The 16347-nt window shown below is 46.9% G+C and overlaps 1 pseudogene; it reads right to left on the bottom strand.

Moving 5' to 3' along the window:
- Window positions 1-14720: 14720 nt before the first annotated feature.
- Window positions 14721-15374, bottom strand: LOC102420495 (annotated as a pseudogene).
- Between the last annotated feature and the right edge of the window lie 973 nt (window positions 15375-16347).

Here is a 16347-nt window from a genome sequence, read left to right as displayed (position 1 = left end):
GGTGGTGCCGGAGGCAGACTGGCGGGCGATCCAGCCCAGCCCTCAGCCTGGCCAGACCGGACTCGCGCGCCCAGCCCTGTGCCTGGGGCAGCAGCAAGGCGCACAGAGGAGGGGCTGCGGGCCTGCTGAGCGGACCTGTTTCCAGCTTTCATTTCCTTTACTCAAAGGCGTCTTTTATGACAACCCAGCCATGGCAGAGTCCTTCCTACTTATCACAAATTAACTCACAGAGAAAACCACCAGCAATGAACACAAAGTGAGTGTTCAAGGCCACTGAGTAGAGGTGAACAGCTGTTAGATCCCAAGTGTGCACAAGAGTTTAAAAATCCACACATACTAACAAGGCAGCCAAAGTTAATTGGGCCCTGGACAATGGAGAATGCTGTCTGGGATGAGCCACAATGCCGTTACAACTAATGACAATACAGAACAAAGGGACAACAAACAATGTGCACAGAGAGCTTTCCAGGCCACACACACATTTTTATTTCTCCACAACACCTTCTGATACCAGGAGGGATGGCCAGCTAGCTCTTACCTCCCTTTCACAAGTGAAGAAATCCAGGCCCAAAATGCTATGTCAACTTGCCCAAGGCAACATCATTGGTAGGTGCCAGAGCCAGGGCTCAAATCAAGGCTCCAGGCTCCCTCCAGGGCCCTTTCTGTGTTGCCAGGCTGCTTCTTCGAGCTTGTGTTCAGGGCCAAGCACAGCAGGGCCACAGCATGGGGAGGGCCCAGCACGGGGAGGGCCAGAGAATGGGGAGAGCCCAGCACGGGGAGGGCCACAGCACGGGGAGAACCCCAGCACGGGGAGAGCCCAGCACGGGGAGGGCCCAGCATGGGGAGGGCCACAGCATGGGGAGGGCCACAGCATGGGGAGGGCCCAGCAGGGGGAGGGCCACAGCATGGGGAGGGCTACAGCATGGGGAGGGCCCAGCATGGGGAGGGCCACAGCATGGGGAGGGCCACAGCATGGGGAGGGCCCAGCATGGGGAGGGCCACAGCATGGGGAGGGCCACAGCATGGGGAGGGCCCAGCATGGGGAGGGCCCAGCATGGGGAGGGCCACAGCATGGGGAGGGCCACAGCATGGGGAGGGCCCAGCATGGGGAGGGCCACAGCATGGGGAGGGCCACAGCATGGGGAGGGCCCAGCATGGGGAGGGCCACAGCATGGGGAGGGCCACAGCAGGGGGAGGGCCACAGCATGGGGAGGGCCAGGGCACAGCAGGGCCACAGCAGGGGGAGGGCCACAGCACGGGCAGGGCCCAGCATGGGGAGGGCCCAGCATGGGGAGGGCCACAGCATGGGGAGGGCCACAGCAGGGGGAGGGCCACGGCACGGGGAGGACCACAGCACAGGCAGGGAGCAAAGCAATGGGCAGAGATGGTCAAGCAGAAGCCCCCAGTGGCCCAGAAAATAGCCCAGGGCCCTGTCACTTGGAACACCGTACTGTTTCCCACCTCACATTGGGGTTAGGGGCATTCATTTAACTACCCCCCCTTAAACAAGGTAATGTATGTTTAAAAAGTGAGGATAGGCATAAGACCAAAGCAATAAGAATTCTACCACTCAGAGATAAGTATTGTTAACATTTTAGAGCACTATCATCCTTACAGATATTTTCTCTTTATTTTGTCACATCTTTCCTCAGAAAATGGAATTTGTTGCTCCTGCCATTTTGTAACTTCTCATTCCATATATTGTGAATATCTTTCCATGTCAAATAGACTTCTATAGCATTTTTCTCGTTTCATTAAAATGTTATATGTGTCTTATGGTTGCAGGAAAATCATAAAATTATATATATACTCATTGTAAAAATATTCAAGTTCAAACAGTACCGAAATGTACAGCAAAAGAAGCCAATATTTTACTTAACGCCACCCTTGGGGCGTACGCAGTGCTGCTGAATGTCCTATTTCCTGTTCATACTTTCATGCACAGAGTAGATAAAAGGAACATATGTGTGTATATACCTTCATCCCCACAAAGTCTGTCTGCAGTTTGCTTTTTCCCTCCCTGCAGTGTGGTCATCTCTTGTTCTCAGTACATGAAGTTCCAAGGCATCTTTGTTCTAATTCTGGTGAAAGAAAAACCTGAGACGACTGGAAAGGAACAAAATAGAAGCAGTAGCAACCCAGGGCTGGTTGCAGCATTTGGATTTGAAAATCCTCTGAGAGGAAGGGAACTGCAGCTCAGGGAGCTACTTGCCACTCGCCTGGAGGGTGCAGGTAAACGCCCCCCCACCCCAGGGCCACCACCCTCCCCTCACCGACTGCGCTGTGCCTCCTCAGGTCTATATATTTTCACAACCGGCCCGATCCCTGTGTTGAAGAGAAACATGATCCTAGGATGGTGCATTGACTCTTGAGCTGTGTTGTAAGCAAATGACTTTGCTCCTGATGCGAAGTCAGTGGCCCTACACTCGCTGCCCCAGCTGTGCTAAGGAGGCCGTTCTGTCCACATCCACAGGGAAAACAAATTCTGGCCGGTGGGCCTATGGGACTTCTGCTTAATAATTTGAAATTAAGCAGTGATGCCCCAACCTGGGCAGAGTCCAGGAGGAACCGAGGAAGCCTGGGAGGGATCCAGGTCAAGGTAAGGCTCGGCCTGGTACTTCTTCCCCAGGACACATCGGTGACGACGCTCGCTCTGTGCAGATGCACAGACTGGGACGCCCAGTGCTCACCCTGCCAGTCAGGAGTCCTTGGAAAATACTCCAAATCCTGCCCCTCTGCCCTCAGGGGCACCTCCACCGCCCCTCTTCCTGCCTGTGGTCGTGGCTGGGTGGCTACTGTCCACACATGGCTCACAAATCCCATGTGAAATGGGAGGCTGAACCGTGAAAAAAGCCACGTTGAAGACCCGGCCACCACTGCAGGCTCCCCGAGAGCCGTGCCACCCGAGAGCTGGCAAGACGTTGGGGAAGGGAGGCTTCCGAAGAGCAGGGGTGGCTGTGGGCGGCAGTCAGGTCAGGGTGGTGGGTGCATTTCCTAGAGAACGTGACGCTAAATGGAAAGGGACGAGTTAGCAGGGCCTATCTCTCCCAGGGGGTTGAAACGATAGAAATAAGGCCCTGGCCGGGTGGGCCAGTTAGTTAGAGCGTCATCCCATGCACATGGTTGTGGGTTCCATCACCGTTAAGGGCACAGACAAGAATCAACTAATGGCCCTGGCCGGTGTGGTTCAGTAGGTTAGAGTGAAGGGTTGCAGGATCGATCCCGGTCAGGGTGTGTGTGGGAGGCAATCAATTGATGTTTCTCTCTCACATCAGTGTTTCTCCCTCTCCCTTCCTCTCTCTCTCTCTCAAAAAGAAAATTAATTAAAAAGGAATCAACCAATTAATGCATAAATAAGTGGAACAACAAATTGATGTTTCTCTCTCCCTCCCTCCCTCCCTCTCTTTCTAAAATCAATAAATAACTTTTTAAAAAGTATAAGAAATGATATAAATCAGAGAAATCAGGAAGAAAGCAGTTTATGTGAGCTGCCTTTTTTCTGCTGTGTTGGGCAGAATAATGCCCTCCTGTCCCCCAAGTGTCCATGTCTGATTCCTGGAACCTGAGAATATGTCACCTTCATGTGCAAAAAGGGACTTTGCAGAAGTCATGAGGGTGAGGCTTTTGAGATGGGGACAGTATCCTGGATTATCCAGGGGGGCCCAACCTATTAGAGGTGACATCATCATAAGAGGGAGACAGGAGGGCACTGTCACAGGGTGGTGAGACATGGACACAGGGGGCATCGGGCGGTGCAGCCACAAGCCTAGGAGTGCAAGTGGCCTGCAGGCGCTGGAGCAGGCGAGGAACGGACTCGCCCCTGACACCTCCAGAAGGAACAGAGCTCCGCTAACATCTCGATCTTAGCCCCATGAGACCCATTTCAGACCCCTGGCTTCCAGCACTGTAAGAGAATATATCTCTGTTGTTTTAAGCTACTAGGTTTGTCATTTGTTGCAACAGCAACAAGGAAACTAATACACTGCTTGACAGAGAAAAGGAACGAGAGGGTATTATAAACTTCTGTTTGTAAATTTCCATTGTATTTATTGCAGAAAACAGTCTCCTCAGACAGAATGTTGGTTCAGAAATTGAATACCAATGATCTACAGTCATAAGGACAGCCTTTAATGGAACTGTGGTCTATGCACAAAACAGTCTTTTCTCAAGCCTGCATTTTATTAATGTGCCACATGGGCTCTTTACCAAGAAAGGCTTATTCTAGGATATGCATTAATTTGGACTTTAGGAATTTACAGCAGCACCTGAAATTGCTCCCTGGCTAGGAGAGAAATCTTATCTGCGCTGAGCACAGCTCCGCTCAGCCTGCGGGCGGGTGCGGCTGGGCGCGGGGCGGGGGCGGGGCGGGCCTTCAGTATGCTCCTGGGGAAGCCACCAGAGCTGCCGCCTTTCTTCTGGGCATTTCCCAGACCCATAGAGAAATGGTGAGAGCTGGCGACCACTAACAGAAGCCTGGCAGAGGGGTCCTTGCCCAGCATAGCTCAGAGAACAAGGGCTGTGGGAGGTCCCTCCTCTCTCCTCTGGCCAGTGCCCAGCTGGCCAGGCAGATGCCACAGGAACAACTCTGGGTTCCCCGGACTAACTTTGAAGGGGACACACATTCACTTCTGAAGAATGAAAGGGCCTATTCTTCAGAAAGCGTGCTGCTATCCCACGTCTCAGCGCATTGCAGCTGTTTTTCAAAGCCTGCTATACAGCCCCCCATATCCAGTTCTCCCTTCCGTTCACCCGGTGGGCTCCGTTTGTGAGCCGCCACCTCCGGCAGCTTCCCCTCCTGGTGGTGCTGTCTGCCTCTGAAGGAAGCGCCGTGGGTGCCCTCCCCACCTCTGCCTCTGCCCCCGGGCACCTTGGGGCGCCCTGCCTTCGCTCACTGACCCCCAGGCCAAATCTGGGGGATTACTTCTCATGACTCAAAATCTTGACGTTTGAAAGGGCTGGAGTTTTTTTTTGTTTTTTTTTTTTTTTTTTTTTTTTTTAGTGATTTAAGAGAGGAAAGGAGGGAAAGAGAAAGATAGAAACATCAGCGATGAAAGAGAATCACCTATCGACTGCCTCCTGCACGCCCCACACTGGGGATCCAGCCCTCATCCCGGGCATGTGCCCTGACCGGGAATGGAACCGTGAGCTCCTGGTTCATAGGTTGACGCTCAGCCACTGAGCACGCTGGCCAGGCAGGGCTGGAGTTCTTAAAGCTCTCCTAGGGAACATGGAGCAAAGCATTTGCTCCTCATAAACAAGGCCCAGTTGGAGTTCTTTGCAGAGCGTGTCAAACTGCCCTGAGACGGGCAATAGCTCGATACAGCTGAGGTTTAAGTGGGGTCTTTAGTGATTTTTTAAAAAATGTGCAACTGATATGTTCTCTAAGCATCTCGGTATGTTTCCTACGCTCTGAAGCAGGAGTTAGCTCACATGAGCGGACACGCACTCAGCGCCTGTGCGGGGGGCCTGAGGTACAAGAGGAGCGGCGCAGAGCCTGCCCTCGCTGAGCATATGCCCAGAACGGTCACGCATGCAACTTGCGAAAGCAGAGGCTCTGGGAGCCCAGGGGATTTCATCCCACGGAGGGGAGGGGCTGGAGAAGTCCCAGGCAGTGCGCCCTCTGCTGTTCCTTCATTCTCCGTCTCAGGCGCACCTCCTGCGAGGGGGCGGGCCACAGCCCAGGGCTCCAGTCAGGCCGTCTTGGTAAAGGCCCGGTTGGGGAAGAAGGTGAAATCTGTGCGCACTGCGGGGTCCTGAGCTGGGCGGGCCTGTGCTCCGGCAGCCAGCTCCCTGGCCTCACACTGAGATAGACTTCGCTCCCATTTGGGCATCCCTCACCCTGTCCAGAGGCAGCAGGTGGTTCTGAGCCAGCAGTGGCCCCAGCGCACCAGGCATCCATTTCTCCTTTATGCGTCCTGGCTGGGTTGACATTCCCAGCTAGGTTGTACCAGTAGCCTTTCATTTTCATGTCAATGTTTCATCTGAAAATATGTGAGCAGCCACAGGATTGAATCTTCCCAGGAATGACCTAAAACTGATGTCACGAGGACTAAGGCATTGCTTCATTTCCACTGAGAGGGGCAGGTTGGTGGAAAAGGAGAGCCTGGTCCTCACAAGGAGCTTTTGTTTCCAGTTTGCCTTGTGCACAGCCTGGGGTTGGCGTGGCTGTGTGCCCTCCTGACTGCGGTGGCCAGTGATAGGGGGCGCTGGTGAGCACTGGCAGGCCAGTGTCGCAGAGGAGGAACAGGGGCCGAGGGAAGTCAGCCAGAGGGCACGGGGCACCGTGGATAGCCCACCTCGCCACTACCCAGGTTTCTGGAAATAATGAGTGCACAAAGGTAAATAATCACTAAGGAGACAGCTGGAATCATCTGGAAGCGTGTTGGAACAGCAGGGAAGGAGAGTTGAGCTCTCTTCTGATCTGCCCCTTCCAACTCCTTGCTCCCAGCAGCTCTTTCCTCCTCCCCAAGCCAGGGGACTGAACAGCAGCAGCCACAGCAACCGACCCCACAGGACACCGAGGTGTCCAGGGCCACCCTCAGCGCTGCCGGGTGTGTCCTCACAGTCCCTCCGAGGACAGCACGGCTATCACACCCATTTACAGATGGACACTGAGGCACAGAGAGGTGAGGCCCTCCCAGCGGGGCCTGGCCACCGCCTTTAGGGAAGGCAGGCTCTGTCCTACACTGCAGTCACCTTTCTGAAAGTCAGTTTCTTAGAAGCCTTAACATTTGTATAATCATCCTTGGAATTTATGTTAAGAAATAATAAAAGATATAGAAAACAGGTTGCTCATGGCAGCATTAAAGATAGGAGACAAGTTAATAAATGATGGAGCATCTGTACAAGAAAGCTGTTCAGACCTGAAAACTCTGCCGTCTCTAAATGTCTGTGGGAAAGGAAAGTTGCACTGTTTTATTAAATGAAGATATCAGGCTCCAGAACAGTACCTGCCTTATGATGGAATTTTTGCTACACCCACACCCATAGGAAAAGGTGTGTGCTGGTGCTCTGTAGTGTCCGGGAGACCTGGCACAGATTAGCATCTGCATTGCCGCCTCCTGCTGTAAATGCAAGAGGCTGTTCTCAGGAAAGCACACCGGGAAAGACCCAGGCTAGGGGTGTGGGGAGAGTATGGCTCCTCAATACTCTCGCTTCCTAATGGAGATATGCTTGAGGCTGCCTGACCAAGGAGAGCTCCTTCAGGCCATGGAGAGCCTCCCACCTTCTAGATTCCCAGGTACCTCACCCTCACAGCGCCACATCAACCCGTCTGCTTACAGACCCTGTGCTGGCAAGCACACTGCCTGGCTCTAACATCTGGGTCCTCACGTCACAGAGTGACTGAGCCTCTAGGGCATGGACACAGAAACCTGAGGGAGGTGTGGCCAAGGCCTGAGCATGTGGACACTTGTCCTCTCTGAGTGGTACCACAGAAAATGTCAACATTTTTTCTTTTATAAATTTTTAAAAATTTCAATTACAGTTGACATATCAATTACTGTTATATTAGTTTCATGTGTACAGAACAGTGGTTAGACATTTATATAACTTTTGAAGTGATCTTCCCAATAACTCTAGTACTCACCTGGCACCATATAGCTATTATAATATTACTAGGGGCCCGGTGCACAAAGATTCATGCACTGGTGGGGGGATCCCTCAGCCTGACCTGCACCCTCTCCAATCTGGGAGCCCTCAGGGGAGCCCTCTCCAATCCGGAGTTTCTGTCTGTCTTTGCAATCATATGAGTGAATTGTCTGAGACCCCCAACCCAGTTTGGTTTGTTGCTCACAGAATAATAGAGGCATTTTCTTTTCTTTCCTCCATTGGTGGAGATTTCCTGGAAGTTTTAGGATATCTTCCCTTTCATTTTTCCTAGACACTCTGATTTTACTTATGTCTTTCACCTTTGCTTTCCCTCCATCCCCAACCACAACAGTAACTTGCTCCAGGCTCACTTTGCTCTAGTGCAGTGGTTCTCAACCTGTGGGTCGAAACCCCTTTGGGGGTCGAACAACCCTTTCACAGGGGTCGCCTAAATACATCCTGCATATCAGATATTTACATTATGATTCATAACAGTAGCAAAATTACAGTTATGAAGTAGCAACAAAAATAATTTTATGGTTGGGGGTCACCACAACATGAGGACCTGTATTAAAGGGTTGCGGCATTAGGAAGGTTGAGAACCACTGCTCTAGTGTCTAGGAGATCCGTCTGCCACCAGAACTACGGTTCCCAGCATTCCTGGTGCTCCCCGCGCTCTGGGGTTCCGCTTCTGGTTCTGGGGCTGCCACCAAAACTACTATTCCCAGAATTCCTGGTGCTCCCCACACTCTGGGTTTTCCCGACTGAGGGAGCCATGTCCCCCCCAGCCTCCAGCTCTCCTGCTCTGCTCTCTGTCCGGTGACTGAGGGAGCCACATCCCCCCAAGCTGCTAGCTCTCCCACTCTGCTCTGTGTATGCAAATTACCCGCCATCTTTGTTGGGTTCATTTGCATAATCACGCCTCATTGGCTTGTGGGCGTGGCTTGAGCATAGCAGAAGGATGGTTAATTTGCATGTTTCTCTTTTATTATATAGGATTATATAGGATTGACTATATTTCCCATGCTGTAACTTATATCCTCACTACTATTTTATAACTAACAATTTGTACTTCTTAATCCTTTCCCCCAGTGCCCCCAAACTTCACCTAATTTGTCAATCATCAGTTTGTTCTCTGTATCTATGTTCCTGTCTGGTTTATTTTCGTTGTTGTTGTTGTTTATTTTTGTTTTTAGATTCCACATATAAGTAAAATCTTATGCTATTTGTCTTCTCTGTCTGACTTCTTTCACTTAGCATAATACCCTCTAGGTTCATTCATGTTGCAGAAATGGTAAAATTTCATTCTTTTTTTTATGGCCAAGTATATATGTACCACTTCTTTATCTAACAGTCTGTTGATGGATGTTTAGGTTTCTTCCACTTCTTGGCTTTTGTAAATAATGTTGCAATAGATATAAGGATGCATATATCTTTTTGAATTAGTGTTTTGGATTTCTTCCAATAAACACCCAGAAATGAGATTGCTGGGTCATATGGTAGTTCTATTGTTTATTTATTTATTTTTTAGGAATCTTCATATTGTTTTCCCTAGCAGCTGCACCAATTTGCAATCTCACCAACAGGGCACAAGGGTTCCCTTTTCTCCATATCCTTGACAACACTTGTTGTTTGTTGATGTATTGATGATAACTATTCTGACAGGTATGACGTGATATCTCATTGTGGTTCTAATTTGCATTTCTCTGATGATTGGTTGACATTGAGCATTTTTTTCATGCATATTGGCCATCTGTATGTCCTCTTTGGAGAAATACCTGTTAAGGTCCTCTGCCCATTTTTTAATAAAATTGTTAACTTGCATGAGTTACTTATGTATTTTGCATATTAACCCCTTAGCGGATATATCATTGGCAAATATCTTCTCCCATTCAGTAAGTTGCCTTTTCATTTTATTATGGCTTCTTTTGCTGTGCAAAAACTTTTTAGTTTGATGTAGCCCCATTTGTTTATTCTTTTGTTTCCTTTGCCTGAGAAAACATATCCAAAAACATAGGACTAAGACCAATGTCAGAGATTTTACTGCCTGTGTTTTCTTCTAGGAGTTTTATGGTTTTGAGTCTTACATTTAAGTCTTTTATCCATTTTGAATTTATTCTTGTATATGGTGTAAGAAGGTGGTCTGGTTTCTTTCTTTTTTCTTTTTTTTTTTTTGCATGTATCTGTCCAGATTTCCCAGCGCCATTTATTTACCACATTATACATTTTCCCTCCTTTGTCATATATTAAGTGACCATATTGGCATGAGTTTATTTCTGTCCTCTCTATTCTTTTCCATTGATCTATGTGTGTGTTTACATATTACCATGCTGTTACGATTACTACAGCCTTGGTATCAGGTGGTGTGATACCTCCAACTTTGGTTTGTTTTGTTTTTTTTAGATTTTTGTTATTTTATTTTTTAGAGAGAAGGCGAGGGAAAGAGAAAAAGAAACATCAATGTGAGAGAGAAACATCCATAGGCTGCACTCTGCATGCCCCCTACTGGAGATCGAGCCCCATCTCAGGCACTACCCTGACTGGGAATGGAACGGGCAACCCTTCAGTGCATGGGAGGATACCCACCCAAGATTGCTTTGGCTATATGGGGTATATTGTGATTCTATATAAATTTTAGGATTATTTGTTCTTATACTGTGAAAAATGCCATTTGTATTTTGATGGGGATTGCATTGAATATATACATTGCTTTGGATAGTATGAACATTTTAATGATGTTAATTCTTCCTTCTATTTATTTGTGTCTTCTTGAGTTTCTTTCTTCAATGTCTTATAATTCACTGAGTATAGGTCTTTTACCTCCTTGGTTAAATTTATTACTAGGTTTTGCGATTGCAAATGGTATTGTTTTCTTAATTTGTCTGTCTGGTAGTTTGTTATTGGTGTATAAAAATGCAACTGATTTCTGACTATTAATGTTTTATCCTGCTACTTTGCTGAATGGATCAGTTCTAACAGGCTTTTTTAAAATTGATTTTTGAGGGAGAGGGATAGAAATAGAAACATCGACGAGAAAAAAACATTGATCAGCTGCCTCCTGCACACCCTGGACAGGAATCGAACTGGTGACCTCTTGGTTCATAGGTCGATGCTCAACCACTGAGCCACGCCAGCCGAGCTCCATTGACCACTGAGCCACGCCAGCCGAGCTCCATTGATTATTAGGGAGTGGAAGGGAGGAAGGGAGAGGAAGAGAGAGAGAGAGAGAGAGAGAGAGAGAGAGAGAGAGAGAGAGAGAGAGAAACATCGATGTAAAAGAGACACATTGATTAGTTGCCTCTAGCATGCGCCCTGACTGGGGCTGGAGATTGAACCTGCAACCCAGGTATGTGCTCTTGACTGGGAATTGAACCCTTTGGTGCATGGGCTGATGTTCTAACCACTGAAGAACACAGGCCAGGGCTCTAATAGTGTTGTGTTTTTTTTATATTCCTCACCCAAGGATATGCTTAGAGGGAGAGAGAGAGAGAAAAACATTGATGTGAGAGAGAAACATCAATCAGCTGTGCGTGTCCCAATTGGGGATTGAGTTCACAACCTGGGTATGTACCCTGACCAGGAATTGAACTGGCAACCTGTTTGGTACCATAGATTTTTGGGCCAACCAACTGAGTCACTGTGGCTAGGCTCTAATAGCTTTTTGGGGGTAATCTTTAGGATTCTCTCTCTATATATAGGGTGTCCCAAAATTCAATTGCAAATCTTGTGTGAATTTTGGGACACTCTATAGTATGTCATCTGCAAATAACATTTTTACTTCTTCCTTTCCAATTTGGATGCCTTTTATTTCTTTTTCTTGTCTGATTACTGTGGCTAGGACTTCAAATATTATGTTGAATAAGAGTGGTGAAAGTGGACATTCTTGTCTTGTTCCTGACCTTAAAGAAAAATGATTTTAGCTTTTCCCAGGGAGTATGATGTTAGCTGTGGGTTTGTCATATATGGCTTTATTATGATGAGGTATGCTCCTTCTACCTGCACTTTGCTGAGAGTTTTTTTTTATCATAAATAGATGCTATATTTGTCAAAAGCTTTTTCTGCATCTACTGATATTATCATAAGTTTTTTATCCCTCATTTATTTGGTGTGTCACATTAATTGATTTGTGAATATTGAACCAACTTTACATTTCAGGAATAAATCTAACTTGATCTTTTTAATATATTGCTGAATTCAGTTTGCTAATATTTTATTGAAGATATTTGCAACTATTTTATCAAGGATATTGCCTATAATTTTGTTTGTAATGTCTTTGGTTTTAGAATCAAGGTAATGCTGGTCTCATAAAATGAACTTAGGAGCATTCCCTCCTCTTCAACTTTTTAAATAGTTTGAGAATAGGTGTAAATTATTTTTTGAATACTTGGTAAAATTTACCTGTGAAGCCATCTGATCCAGGATTTTTGTTTTTTGGGAGTTTATTGATTACTGATTTGATTTAATTAGTAGTTACTGGTCTGTTCAGATTGTTTCTTCTTGGATCAGTCTCAAAGGATGTGTTTCTAGGAATTTATCCATTTCTTCCAGATTGTGCAATTCATTGACACATAATTGTTTTTAGTAATTTCTTATAATGCTTTGTATTTCTGTGGTGTCAGTTTCACTTCTCTTGCATTTTATATTACTTGTTTGGGTCCTTTCTCATTTTCCTTGATGAGTCTGGTTAAAGGTTTATCAATTTTGCTTATCTTTTCAAAGAATCACCTCTTGGTTTCATTGATCTTTTGTATTTTTTTGGACTCTTTTTTTTTGTTTATTTTCGCTCTGATTTTTATTATTCCCTTCCTTCTGCCCACTTTGCCCTTTGTTTGTTGTTCTTATTTTAGTTCCTTTAGATGTAAAGTTAGGTAGTGCATTTGAGATTTTTTTTTTGTTTCTTCTAATAAATTTTTTCAGAGAGGAGAGAAGAAGGAGAGAGAGAGAGAGAGAGAGAGAGAGAGAGAAACATTAGTGATGAGAGAGAATCACCAATTGGCTGCCTCCTGAGAATTTTCTTGTTTCTTGAGGTAAGCCTGAATTGCTATGAATTTTCCTCTTAGAACTTGTGTTGGCTATGTCCCATAGATTTTTTAGGTCATTGTGTTTTCATTATCATTTTTTCAGGTAGGCATCTTTTGATTTCTATTTTTATCTCATTAATCCATTCATTATTAAATAGCATGTTATTTAGCCTCCATGTGTTTGTGTATTTTTCAGTTTTCTTCTTATGATGACAGTCTTATAGAAGCATCTTTTCTCTTGCCACTTTAAACATTTTCTCTTTGTCTTTAACCTTTTAGGGTTTATCTTGTTTGGACCTCTCGATGTTTCCTTGACTTGTATGTCTATTTCCTTTGCCAGGTTAAAGAAGTTTTCAGTCTTTATTTTTTCAAATAGGTTTTCAATCCCTTGCTCTCTCTCTTCTCCTTCTGGCACCCCATGACGTGAATGTTGGTATGCTTGATGTTGTCCCAGAAGTCCCTTAAGCTAGCCTCATGTTTTTAAATTCTTTTTTCTTTTTTTTGTTCCACTTGGGTGTTTTCTGCTACCTTGTCTTCTAAATCACTGATTCAGTGCCTCTGCTTAATATAATCAGCCATTGACTCCTCCCATTGTATTCTTAATTTCAGTTATTATACTCTTCATTTTTCACTGGTTCTTTTTTCTGGTTTCTATCTTTTTGCATAAATTCTCAGTGAGTTCATCTATTCTTCCCATAAGTTCATTGAACATTCTTATAACCAGTGTTTTCAACTCCATATCTGCTAAATTGCTGCCTCCATTTTGTTTAGTTGTTTTTCTGGAGTTTTGTCCTGTTTTTTTTTTTTTTTTACTTGGGACATGTTTCTTTGTCTTCTTATTTTGGCTGCCTCCCTATGTAGGTGGTCCTACTACATCTCCCAGTCATGGCCATGTGGCCTTATGTGTAATGGGTATCCTGTGGGGCCCAGTGGTGCAGTCTCCCTGTTCACCTGAGCACAGTGCTCCAGGGGTGTCCCTGGTGTGGGTTGTGTGTGCCCTCCTGTTGTAGTTGAACCTTGATTGCTGTTGGCATATCAGTGGGTGGGATTGACCCTCAGGCTAACTGGCTGTGTGGAGTGGCCGTGACTATAGCAGACAAGTTGTTGTATGGGGTCTGGCCTCACAGAGTGGAATTTGCTCTAGCAGGGCTTTGTTGCTTAATCCACCTTTTGGGTGTGTCATTGGTGGAGTTAATTGGGTGGTGTGCTGGTATGGTCTGAAACTGGCCACCGTGTGTGTCGGTTCCGAGCCCTCTTAGGAAGTTCTCTGGTGTAGGCCCAGGTCAGCCGCTGCCTGTGCCCCACCCAGGGCCGCCTGGTAGGAGAAACAAAGTGATCTGCCTGTGCTGGTAGCTGCTTGTGCTGAGCTTGTAGGTACCTAGGAGAGGCTATGCTTTGAACTGAAACCAGTTGCCACCAGTGCCAGGCTGGGGGCCACTTAGCAAGAGGCACATGGCACACCGAGGCCAGCCACTTTGTGTTTGGGTTTTGTGGACCTTTCATAGATTTCAGGGAAGTCCACAGAGTGGTGGTGGCTGGCTGCTTGTGAGGAACTGCTGCTGAAGGAGGTTTGGGCCTGTGTATGAGTTGGGTGGGGCAGGGGTTTCAGGTAATCACCAGGGTGGTGTGAGGGTTGCTAGCCAGTTTGATGGAGACTCAGATATGGCACCAGCCTGTGCCTGCAGACTGAGTGGGTAGAGGGCTTAGAAAAGGAACAGTGGCACCTACCTGCACTTCTGTCTGGGAGAGCTGCTCCTCAAGCCATCACTCTGAAGCCAGATAATTCAGTTCCTCTCCGTATGTCCCTGGAGCTTTTCAGGTTGTTACTCAGGCTCAGAATAAGTGAGTCCATAAGTGATTAAGTCTATGCATGGGCTTTAAAAGTGTGCCTAGGACTCCAGGGGCCCTCCGTCTCAGTCAGCCACAATTTCCTCTGGTTTTCACAGCCAGGTGTTGTGGGGTCTCCTCTTCTTGGCACTGGTGCTCTGGACTGGGGAGCCCAGTGTGGGCTGGGACGCCTTGGTCCTCAGTGGGGACCTTTGAAGCTGAGATATCCCTCCTGATTCTTTTATTTGTTAATGGTAGTAGTATGGTTTATTAAGCTGTGCCTTAGTACAGACACTGGGGCTTGCCCAGGATGCTCTTGGTGTGTAAAGCCTAATGTTCTTCCAGTTCTTTTTGAGCAATGACATCAGGAAATTGACAGTGAAGTAGCTGTTGTATACAAGCTTATCATCATCTGTCATCTTAACATGACCAAGAGCCACTGCCAGACACACACCTCCTCTTCACCTGGAACTGATTGTGGATTTCACTTCATTGACTTCGGCCGCTGTGCTCTCATTGTGAGTCAGCAAGGAAGGGAACTTGCCAGACTCACTTAGGCCTGGGTCCAGGATTCGTGGGATCCGCTTGACCAGAAGACTCTGAAGCCAAAAAGTCATTATACTGCTTGGCCAGTTTCTTGACCAGTTTCTTACTCTTGTTGAGTTTCTTCATGCTTTGATGTCCATGTCAGGGATATCCACAGCCTTGGCCTTGTCACAGTGCTGCTGGTCTCCCAGAACACATACTGAGAACTTGGGGTGGGGAGTAGAATTGAGCCTGAGGTAACCCAGGGTGTTTGCCCCTCTGAGGGTCATAGTTCTTCAAGCTGACCTGCAGCTCCACAGTCTCCAAAAACTCCCAGCACTTGCACTGGTTCCCGTGCAGGACTTCCCGCACTGCCTCGCAGAGGATGTCACAGGAGACATTGCTGCTCATGGTGCCTTGAGCCACAAAACCCAGAAAGAGCTCCCTCCTGATTCTCAGCCACCACATACGGTGTGATGCCAGCCACTTTCACATTTCTGCCCCTCCTACCAGTCTTGACATGGTTTCTTCTTCATATCCTTAGTTTTAGTAGTTCGTTCAGCTAGTCTTCAGGTGGTTCTCAAGGATGGTTGTTCTATTTAGTTGTAATTTTGATGTGGTCATGGGAGATGGCAAACACAGCATCTACCTACTCTATCATCTTGACTAGAAGTCCAAATTTTTTCTTTTTGTTCATTGGTGTTTCCTAATTTTTGCACAATTATAGCTTCTGTAAAAACAAAAAGTTTATTTTTTATTTAAAAAATGAGAGCCTTAGATTATATGATTCTTTCTGTCTGTAGAATCCCTTGATTTCATTACAGCTCTCAACTGTTGTTTTCTCTGGTTTCTTTTCTTTCTTTGGCTTCATGAAAGAATGATTTCATTTTCCAATGTGCTCACTGTAGGGACACTGTGTTCCTCAAGGTCTGGGGTGTAGTCTGCAGCCAGGTCTGGGCCACTTGCAATAGGGGCATGCTGAGGGGGATGGGCCATGGGGCCTGGCCAGCTAACACTGGGTGAGGAACTTTTATATAGCCTGGGGTGAGACATGCAGAGGGAGGAAGAAGCAGAGGAGTTCGGCAGAGGAAGTAAAGTTCTATCCCTTCTTACTCTACTTCTCCCTAAAAGGAAGAAAACACTATATCAGCCCAAGAAACCATCAGCCAGGATCCTTAGAGAGGTCAGAATCATTGGAGAGAGATGCTAACCCAGGAGGTGGGAGTCTCAGCAGAGCCCGTTCTCTAGGCTAGAAGGAGGGGGAGAGAGGGCTCTGTAGTTGATTTTGTTCTCAGGAAATGGGCTGGTTTGGGTGCCTGTGACCTGGAGCCTGGGGGACTTGGGACCCAACACTCTCATAATCTGGTGAGCAGCACTTTCCACT

This window comes from Myotis lucifugus, unplaced genomic scaffold (genome assembly GCF_000147115.1).
Source record: "Myotis lucifugus unplaced genomic scaffold, Myoluc2.0 scaffold_7, whole genome shotgun sequence".
Lineage (NCBI taxonomy): Eukaryota > Metazoa > Chordata > Mammalia > Chiroptera > Vespertilionidae > Myotis > Myotis lucifugus.
The sequence above is the reverse complement of the archived record's forward strand: the minus strand, read 5'-3'. Positions and strand labels throughout refer to the sequence as shown.